The sequence below is a fragment of the Tupaia chinensis genome, unplaced genomic scaffold (assembly GCF_000334495.1).
Source record: "Tupaia chinensis unplaced genomic scaffold, TupChi_1.0 Scaffold143570_1, whole genome shotgun sequence".
NCBI classification, from domain to species: Eukaryota; Metazoa; Chordata; class Mammalia; order Scandentia; family Tupaiidae; genus Tupaia; species Tupaia belangeri.
In genome coordinates, this window is record NW_006203415.1 from 144,911 (window position 1) to 155,261 (window position 10,351).

Sequence of the window (10,351 nt, forward strand, 5' to 3'; positions counted from 1 at the left end):
CAGCAGGTGAGGAAGGTATCTTCCATGCATAACCATCACTCTACCTTAAGCATAATCAACATCTTTTCTTATTATTATTATGTTTTCAATTGTTATAAGGCACATGAGCTTGTTAGGGTGAGAGAAAGAGAGAGAGAGAAAAGTGAGAAAGCACCTCCCCTGGGATTTAGCAATAATCTCTTCTTCTCAATTCTCCTCTTGGGATTTTGGTCACACACATACACACACGTCCAGTGTATGTCTCAAGCTTCCAGGTCCGGGCCTTGAACTGCATGGTCAACTATATGGGATCCAGCTGCCTTAACCACCACACCACTAGCTGGCCCCATAATTCACATTTCTATCATTTTAATATGCTGGATAAATATGTCACAGACATATAACCTACAAAACTATAGAGTATTATGAATATAGATTTATAATAAATTATTTCAGTCTCATACTTCCAGTTGTCATGTGGCCCCTTATCTAAATTTTGCCTAGGAAAGGTAATATTTAGAAATTATGACTCAAGTCTATAAATCTTCCACATTCAACACCATAAAAATAGTTTGTAGAGGGACCAGCAGTTAGCGTAATGGCTATATTGCTAGACTCCCACATAGTCGGCTGCGGTTTAAGTCCCGGACCCGGTGGCTTAGACTCATGCCAGGAGCCAGGAGCGTGTGGGGGCATGCCCAAGATCCCAAGAGCAGAATGGAGGAGAAGGGATTGTGGCATGGCCATCCCCCCTGGGGGGTGATTTCTCACTTTCTGTCTCTCGGTCTCTCTCTGTCTGTCTGGCGAGCGCACGTGCCCTATAGCAAAAACCTCTCCAAAAAAAGAAAAAAAGAAATAGTTTGCAGGAAAAAAAAAGTAAGAAAATAAAGAAAAAAGCAAAATTTCTATTAAAACACAGTGCAGTATGAAAATTATGTATGGGCGGGAGCTGCCGCCACCACCACCAGCGACATGTTCAAGGTGATCCAGAGGTCCGTGGGGCCAGCCAGCCTGAGCCTGCTCACCTTCAAAGTCTACACAGCTCCAAAAAAGGACTCGCCCAACAAAAATGCCATGAAGGTTGATGAGCTTTCACTCTACTCAATTCCAGAGGGGCCATCCAAATATGTGGAGGAACCAAGGACCCAACTTGAAGAAAGCATCTCACGGCTTCGACATCACTGCGAGCCATATACAAGTTGGTGTCAGGAAATGTACTCCCAAGCTAAGCCCAAGATGCAGAATTTGGTTCAATGGGGGGTTAAACAGTTATGAATATCTCCAAAATACACCTCCTGGATTTTTTCCAAGATTTGGTATTATTGGTTTTGCTGGCCTTGTTGGTCTCCTTTTGGCTAGAGGTTCAAAAGTAAAGAAGCTGGTGTACCTACCTGGTGTCATGGAATTAGCTGCCTCTATCTATTATCCACAACAAGCCATTACATTTGCCCAGGTCAGAGGAGAGAAATTGTATGACTGGGGTTTACGAGGATACATAGTCATGGAAGATTTGTGGAAGGAGAACTTTCAAAAGCCAGGAAATGTGAAGAATTCACCCGGAAATAAGTAGAAAACTTCATGTTTGCCCATTTTAATCAGTTATAAGTGAAAATTGGAAAGTTCTACAGTAAATCAGTATTTCCACAGAAACATGGTAAAGAAGTCATTATTGACTATCGTAAATGACTTTCTTCAGGAACAACTGTGCTAGGCCTCTTTGTTATCTTGGATGACAGCATACTACAAGTGGACTAATCTGAAAATCCTTTCACCTAAAAATAATACAAGCCTTAGAACTCCTTGATCCCATGTTGCTATTTATGTACACAATTAAAATCTAAGTGAAAAAAAAGAAAAATTATGTATATGTGTGTATATATGTGTGTGTATATGTGTGTGTGTATATATGTGTGTGTGTGTGTGTGTGTATATATATATATGTACATATATATATATATGTATACATATATATATTAGAGGTGTTTTTGCCTAGGGAACATGCACCTGAGAGAAAGAGACAGAGATAGTAAGAGGGAAAGTAAGAAATCACACCCCCAGAGGGATAGCATGCCACAATCCCTTCTCCTCCATTCTCTTCTTTGGATTTTCAGCACACACACACACACACACACACACACATAAACACACGCACACACCTAGCATGATTTTTTCAAGCCACCAGGTCCAGGACTTGAACTACAGTCAGCCATGTGGGAGTTCAGAGATGTACTCACTACACCGTCTGCTGCTCTCTCCAAAATGATATTGATATTGATATTGAATAGAAAAGTCAATGATAGATTTTTAGTTTAGACTTGATTACATCTCTCTGGAAAGGTCAGACTTTGACTAATGGGAAGTTTCTAGAAATAACAATCATTTTTGGAGTAAAAGGTGACATCCCCTGGTGAGCAGAATCTGTTGCACTCTGAAAATTAATAATGAGTAAAACTCAACTGACTAGTAGTCTGGAAGTCCATTTAAATATAATCTCAGTTATTGCTTACCTTCTAGGAGGTCTCTGATCAGAAAGAAATTCATGGTATGCAGAGTTCACACACGTTGAATCTAAAAGATGATGCAAATGTAGAACTTTTTTTAACCCATAAATGATAAAGAGCCCACTCTGTGTGATCATCTGGCAGTTTACCTAGGCCCTGGTAAACCTCCTGTGTTTTTCATTGTCAGCTTAATCCTCTTCGTTTCTCCCCATTCCAACCTCTTTCCAGGACCCTGGCTTTACCTTCATAGAAGAGCACCTATAAGAAGGTATTTCCCTTGCTAATACATTATACCTCTCATATGTACCATCATTCTCAAAATATCTTTGTCTCTTTACTATTTTTAAAAATATTTTCATTTGACTTTATTTTCTTATTTACTGATTTTAATTTGATCAGAGAAGGATAGAGCTAGAGAGAGAGAGTAAGAGAGGGGAAGTAAAAAAGCAAGCCACCAGGTCTGGGACTTGAACCACCATTGACCATGTGGGAGTCAGCGTCCCCAACCACCATGCCACCTACCAACCCCTTCCTTACTATTTTTATTAAGTATCCCCAGACTCACCCTAATTAAGGAATAAAGGAGAAAACTATAACCTTTCACATGAGCTGTAAATTCTAGCTTCTGGACGGTGACAAGACAAAGAATTTACGAAGATGACTCTTACTAGTCAATGCTTGATATTTTATTAGCATCATTACATTATCATTAAGCCAGAGCAGGACTGAGGTTTTCCTCAATGTTTGGAACAAGATATTTTCTATGTTCTACGTTGTTTCTTACCTCCAATACAAAAAGAAGAAGAAGAAAGGATGATTGTCTTAGCATCAGCAATCAGAAGGCCTTTTTTTCCCCTTTTTTCTGTGGCTGATTAGGGATGAACCATGAAGACATCTGAAGACCCCTGAGTTTAAAAAGGGGCCAGGGAGAAGATTCTTTTGGTGCTTGCTTTATTTTTAATAAATGCTTTTTCATACCTGACGTTTTTTGTATGCTATGATCAGTCATTGATGACCAAGAGTGTTTGGTCTGGAAAAGTCATCAAATAAGAAATACTTACTGAGTTCCGCTCTGTTCCCAGCTTCATAAAGCTCACCTCATTAAGAAAGTAATGATTTCAAGAAAGCACAAAGAAAATGGGATAAAAAAAAAAAAGCAAAATCTCTTTAAGATTAGGACACAACTTTTTCCAATATTTTATGTTGCCAAAACGTTTGCTTTCATGTGCTGACTCTCTGATGCTTATTACAATACTGGCTTTTAGGAGGACAAACACCCTCTTTGGTACCTTAGTGCCAGGGTCTGAAAGTTTTTTGACACATTTATGTATCCTTGAAATAGTTGAGCACACACACACGATATATACATACTTATTTATAAATTATACAACTGAACCACTTGATATGTACATTATAAAAATCCATGAAGAAATAATTGAAAATAAGAAAACATACAAATAGAAGTTTTATTATTTATCCTGCACTTTGCTGAATCATTTTGTGCTTCACAGAGTATACAGCATCCCATCCTCCCACTTTGAAACCTCTGCTTCAGCAAGGACTTCTTTTCTATGGTCCTTTGTTCTCAGCAAATTTCCCTTAATTTTAATTTTTTTAAAAATGCACACTTGGAGCTACAGATGACGTAGTGGTTCTGTTGCTGGACTCCAATGTGGCTGACCACAGTTCGAATCCCAGACCCAGTAGCTTCAAAATCACCCAGGAGCGTGTGCATGCATGCCCAAGATCCTGCAAGGAGAATGGGGGAGAGGGAAATGTGGCATGACCATCCCCTATGGGGGGTGATTTCTCACTTTGCCTCTATCTCTCTCTCACATGCACACACACACACACACACACACACACACACTACATGCTCAAGCACATGTGCCCAAGGCAAAAACATCTTTAAAAAAATACCTTTACACCTTTTTTATCTCTCACACATAAGCCAGGTTACCTCAGTTACACCGTCCGATGGTATATCTCTGTAACCATCAATACTCTGAATATACTCTTACTGTATATCAAACGAATAAATATATTTTAGCCTGGATTCTTAACCTTGTTGTAGCACTAGATACTATTATCTAACATCTCCTTTAGTCCCTTGTTTTCTGCCTCAGTTAGGCTGTTGAGAACAAAATCATTCAAGGTAGTCTTATGGAACAGAACCCAGAGGAGAGACCTTTCTGGACATCTGAGGAACTTGAACCAAAATGACAGCCTACAATCTAAGTGTCAGTGTCCATCTCAAGCACCCTGTATGCACTAAATTTCTCATCACTTCTCAGTCCATTTTATTTGTCTCTCTGGAGACTGATCATCTCTGTTCTTGCATTGCATAGCTGTCTCGACCATGGATTTACCTGCACTTTGGTTCTAACGCTCAGTAAAAAATCAGACTCTTCTTGAGAGAGGAGGTCTGGTTGTCCCATCCTTTGTCCTGTGTCAAGTCCTGGTCTCCAGGCAACTGTGGCCAGTAGTTCAGGTCCTTCAAGGGGAGCACACTTGAATTGTGGTCAGAGGGTGGGCACGTTCTCTAGCATGGTAGCAGGGAGAACACGATTTTTGCATCTCTAGGAAACCTCGGCATTCTATTACTCACAAAATCTTGAGAAGCATTCCACTGGGTTTTCAGAAAAGTCATGATGTATTTTTTCTATATTTTTCTATGCAAAATGTATCATGACTTTTCTTGCAACCCAGTAATTAGACTTCTGCTTTCACCTGGGATCACATAATAGTTCACACTTGAGATTTCACTTTAAAAGTAAATTTCTGGGACCAGCAGTTGGCATAATGGCTATATTGCTAGATTCCCATGTAGTCAACCACGGTTCGAGTCCCAGACCCAGTGGCTTAAACTCATACCGGGCATGTGGGCGTGTGTGCCCAAGATCCTGAGAGGAGAATGGAAGAGAAGGGATTGTGGCATGGCCATCCCCCCTGGGGGGTGATTTCTCGCTTTCTATCTCTCTGTCTCTCTCTCTTTCTGGTGAGTGCACGCGCTCTATAGCAAAAACCTCTAAAAAAGAAAAAGAAAGAAAAATAAATTTCTATTGCTTTAGGCATACTTAAATATTACAGTATTCAAAATTTCTTAAATAGTATAGTGAATTGATTGTTAAGTCTTTATCATAATGAATTTAGCATATATCCGTCCAAATAACAAATAGCTATGGGCAGGTTATTGCAAAAGTAATGCTGGAGAAAGCTTTGGAAAACCATGGAACATGATCTGTTTATCATTCATCCCAAACATAATATGTAAGTACCATAATGTTCCCACTTTATAGGTAAAGATAGTTACTGATATCTACACTTTGAATGACTTGTGTATTATTTCAGATAAAGTTAAGAGGCTCAGCTAGGGTTTTAACTCATATTCCAGAGCCCAAACTCCTAATGATTGCAGTATGCTTCCTCCTGCTATGCTACAACATTTAGCATATGGTCACAAATATAACTTGGAAGTCAACTAAAACTCATGAGTTACTACACACTGACTTGGGCTACTTATAAAACTCTGCTTTCTCACCTACGAAATGAGGACAACAGTGTTGTGTGGAGGGGTGGGCCTTCACAGGGTAAAATGGGGTGATGAATGTGGTGTGGAGAAAACATGACCTTGCACGTATTTAATGTTAAATAAACAGTACCTATTACCCTACATGAGATCATGTATTAGATGAATGTAATCACGACCTTTACTCAGCTATTACAGTAGAGTGATCTAGAATAAAACAGAACCAATAGGATATTTTTCAACATACGGAAAGAGATTTATTAGGAAAGATTGGCTCACACAATTATGGAGGTTGAGAAGTTCCTCAATCTGCCAACAGCAAGCTGAAGGCCCAAGACATTTCTAGTCCAAGACTAGAGGCCTCAGAATCAGGGGCACCAGTGTCCAAGGACAGAAGAAAATGAATGTGCCAGCTCAGACAGAGAGTAAATTCAACCTTCCTCTGACATTTTGCTCTATTTGGGCCCCAGGTGGATTGAGTGATGCCTACCTGCCTGGGGAGGAGGGTCTTCTTTACTCAGTCCACTGACTCAAATGCGAGTCTCTTCTCAAAACACCTACACAACCATACTCATAAATAATGTTTTACCAACTATCTAGGCATTCCTTAACCCAGTAAAATTGACACATAAACTTAACCATCACAGCCACTAACACTTTAAATCCTTAGATAGTAACATTCAAAAAGAAAATTCTTACAGATAAAGTAAGATTTCTGGTAGAAAAATACCTGTTAACATGACAGGCAGGAGGGTCTTAGACCTGGACTTGATATACAGTAGGTATTGCTGAATGTTATTTCCTTTCTCCTCTTAGAGGTTAATGTAAAACAGTAGAAAGTGGTCATAATGCCATAATGAGAGCCAAAAAGTCAATTGGGTAAAATATGGAATTTAGTTTATTGAATAACTGTGGTATTGCTGCAAGGTTAATGAAATGACAGTGAGCCAGTCGAGAATGCCAGAGGACAGGCTCCTCAATCAAAGCCATCCAGGGCCCACTCAAAAGTGGTGTTTATCCACTCCAGTTTCAACATGGAGAGCACTTTGGGTTTTTGTGGTTAATTAGGAATTTTAGGATAGTGACAGCAATTTCAAGAATCTTTCAATCAGTTGGTCTGAGTTTGTGGGCTCAAACCCAGAAAGCTATTAGAGCAAAACGCTGGTGTGCAGAAGTCTGTTCTCCCCCTCTCCAGTTCTGAAGATGGAGCCACCTGATACCGTACACCCAGGCTGGTGCTCTCCTAGTTCCCACTCCTTTTCTCTCCCCCAGGTGATGAAAACCTTTAGCCCACCACATTTTTTTTTTTTTTGGAGAGGTTTTTGCTATAGGGCGTGTGCGCTCGCCAGACAGACAGAGAGAGACAGAGAGAGACAGAGAGACAGAAAGCGAGAAATCACCCCCCAGGGGGGATGGCCACGCCGCAATCCCTTCTCCTCCATTCTTCTCTTGGGATCTTGGGCACGCACGCACACGCGCCCGGCATGAATTTTAAGCCACCAGGTCTGGGACCCAGCGACACGTCGACTACGTGGGAGTCCAGCGACATAGCCATTATGCTAACTGCTGGTTTCCGGCCCACCACATTTTGAGATTAAGGTGTTATAGCCCAGTTTGATTTACTTACATGGATTCTGATAAGTGTAATATAACCAAACTTTCGAAATGACAGGTCCAAAATGAATTCTTGTTTTTATAGAAATATCTAGTTGAAATTCTCCTGGCTGGGAGAAAAATAAAATACCCACTCAAAACTCTTTCCAGGAATGGTTTAACATATGGTGTTAGGTCATCTGGTGGCATGATGGTTAAGGCAGCCGAACCCCACATAGTTAACTGTGCAGCTCAAGTCCCAGACCTAGAGGCCTGAGAAACATACCCACAAATGTGCATGTGTGAGCCCATGCCTAAAATCCCGACAGGAGGAGAAGTCGAGGAGAAGAGACTGCAGGTGACTATTCACTATGAGGAATGATTTCTCACATTCTGTCTCTCTTGCTGTGTTTCTCTTCAGCAAGCACATGCATTGTCTGGCAAAATTTTTAAATACAGGTTTATTGTGTCATCCAACTCTTTAATAAAATGATAACAGCATTTAGAATATCTGGTGCTTCAACATTTTTTTTGTTAAGTCCTTGTCTGTGGAACCAAATGACAGTTCATTTTAAAAATTCACTGGCACATACATGATCAATCATTCAGCCAGGATGCAAGACTCTCCACCAAAAGTCACAACAGTCAGGAAAGCCCATGAAGAAATTTGTGGCGGGGATTACTAGGTGCTGACCTAGCATCCATTTTACCCATCTTCCTCACAAACAGAATCCAATTTTATTCTAGGTAACAAAATTACCACCTTAAAAACTGCAGTTCAGTCCAGCTATAGTGATGTCACTGCTAGGTGGCTGTGCATCACAGGTCAGTTCACATGAAAGGCCCAGGTTTGATTCCCAGTTCAAATTAAAGTTCAGATGTGGTGGCATGAGTCTGTAGTCTTAGCAGCTCAGGGAGGCTGAGATAGGAGGATGGCAAGCTCAAGGCTGACCTAAGTAACAGAGAAAGGTCAGGCATGGTGATGTGGACCCATGGTTCTAACTGGATGGCTGAGACAAGAGAAATGTGACATGGCAACATCTTGTTTGTTTTTGTTTTTGTTTTGTCTTAGAGCTTTTCACTATAGGACATGTGCACTCGCCAGAAAGATGGAGACAGAGAGACAGAAAGTGAGAAATCACCCCCAGGGAGATGGCCACCCCACAATCCCTTCTCCTCCATTCTCCTCTCAAGATCTTGGGCACACACGCACATGCACCCAGCATGAGTGTAAGCCACCACGTCCAGGACTCGAACTGCGGTCAACTACATGGGAGTCTAGCGACATAGCCTTTACTTCAACTGCTGGTCCCCAAGACCTTTTTTAAAAATAAGAACAAACAAAAAACTGCATTTTTCATCCACTCTTGAATCCAGGAGTGACATGTCTGAAAAATCTTAAAGAAGTATGGGATTGGGATAGGAGAGGGGATTTCTTGCCCTTTTTTCCTTTCCCCCTTCTTTTCTTCCTATTGCCCAGAATTCAGATGTGATCACTGGTTCTCTAGCAGCCATTTTGGATCAGAAGGAGATCTTGAAGCTAAGCTTGGTGTTTTGGTTAGGTAAGGTTGCCATACAAATAATTCTATAGACTGAGTGGCTTAAAAAACAGATGTTTATTTTCTCACAATCCTGCTGTGTGTTCACATGACTTTTTTTGTCTGTGTGTGTGTGTGTGTGTCTGTGTGTGTGTGTGTGTATTTGAGGGTATGGAAGGAGGAGCATAAAGACAGAATAGAAATTGTAAGCCTTTTAGTATCTTTTTTTATAAGGACACTAATCCTAGCATCTCAGGACTTGATGGTCAGTTTGGGATACTATAACAAAATACAATGGGATGAGTGCTTCAAACCACATAAATTTATTTCTCATGATTCTGAAGACCAGAAGTTCAAGACCAAGGTGTAAGCACACCCATGTCAGGTGTGTGTCCTCTTCCTGGTTGCCTCACATGGCAGGGAAGGAGATAGACAGAATGAGAGGACAAGCAAACTTCAGTCTCTTTGTAGAAGGTCACCGATTCTATTCATGAGGGGCTCCACTATCATTACTTAATTATCTTCCAAAAGCCTCATTTCCATTGGAGATGATGGTTTCAACATACAAATTTTAGGAGACACAGACATTTAGTCCCTAGTAGGAATCGTGTTTATGACCTTTTGGAATGTGAATTACCTCTATAAGGTTCCTATATCCAAACAGTCACATTAGGTGTGTTAAGGCTTCAACATGTGAGTTTAAGGAAATGTAATTCAGTTTTTAGAAAAGGGGTAGCAGAATTTCTTATAACACTCATTTCGACAGTGAGCCACTATACAGTCTTATCTCCAAATAGCCATTATAGAAGGAGGAAAATAAAAAATAAATAAATAAAAATTAAAAATAACACTCTTTTACTTTGTTTGAATCATATATAGTTTCCAACACATTAAATCAAACTTAATCCTGTACAGTACAATAAGTATACATCTAGCCATTCAGCAACAAAAGAAGTAATAAGTTAAGGATGTACCATGTCCCAGGCATGATGTGGAATACTGAGAACTCAGGGTAACAAGATAAATCAGATAGATTTCCTGCCTCTAATGAAGTCACAGGTTATGAAGGAGACAAACATGAATACATAATGCACATTCTTAGTGTGAAATGAAGGGTCAAAAGAGAAGGTGGACAATGTGCTCAAAAAAGCTTGCCTTAGAAGTTCAGACAAAACAACCAATGGTAAGATCTGAATCTATCTTTGAAGGAT

At 40.2% G+C, this 10,351-nt stretch overlaps 1 pseudogene; it reads left to right on the forward strand.

Moving 5' to 3' along the window:
* The first annotated feature begins 939 nt into the window (after positions 1-939).
* LOC102480100 (MICOS complex subunit MIC26 pseudogene) lies at positions 940-1,577 on the forward strand (annotated as a pseudogene).
* Positions 1,578-10,351: the final 8,774 nt, after the last annotated feature.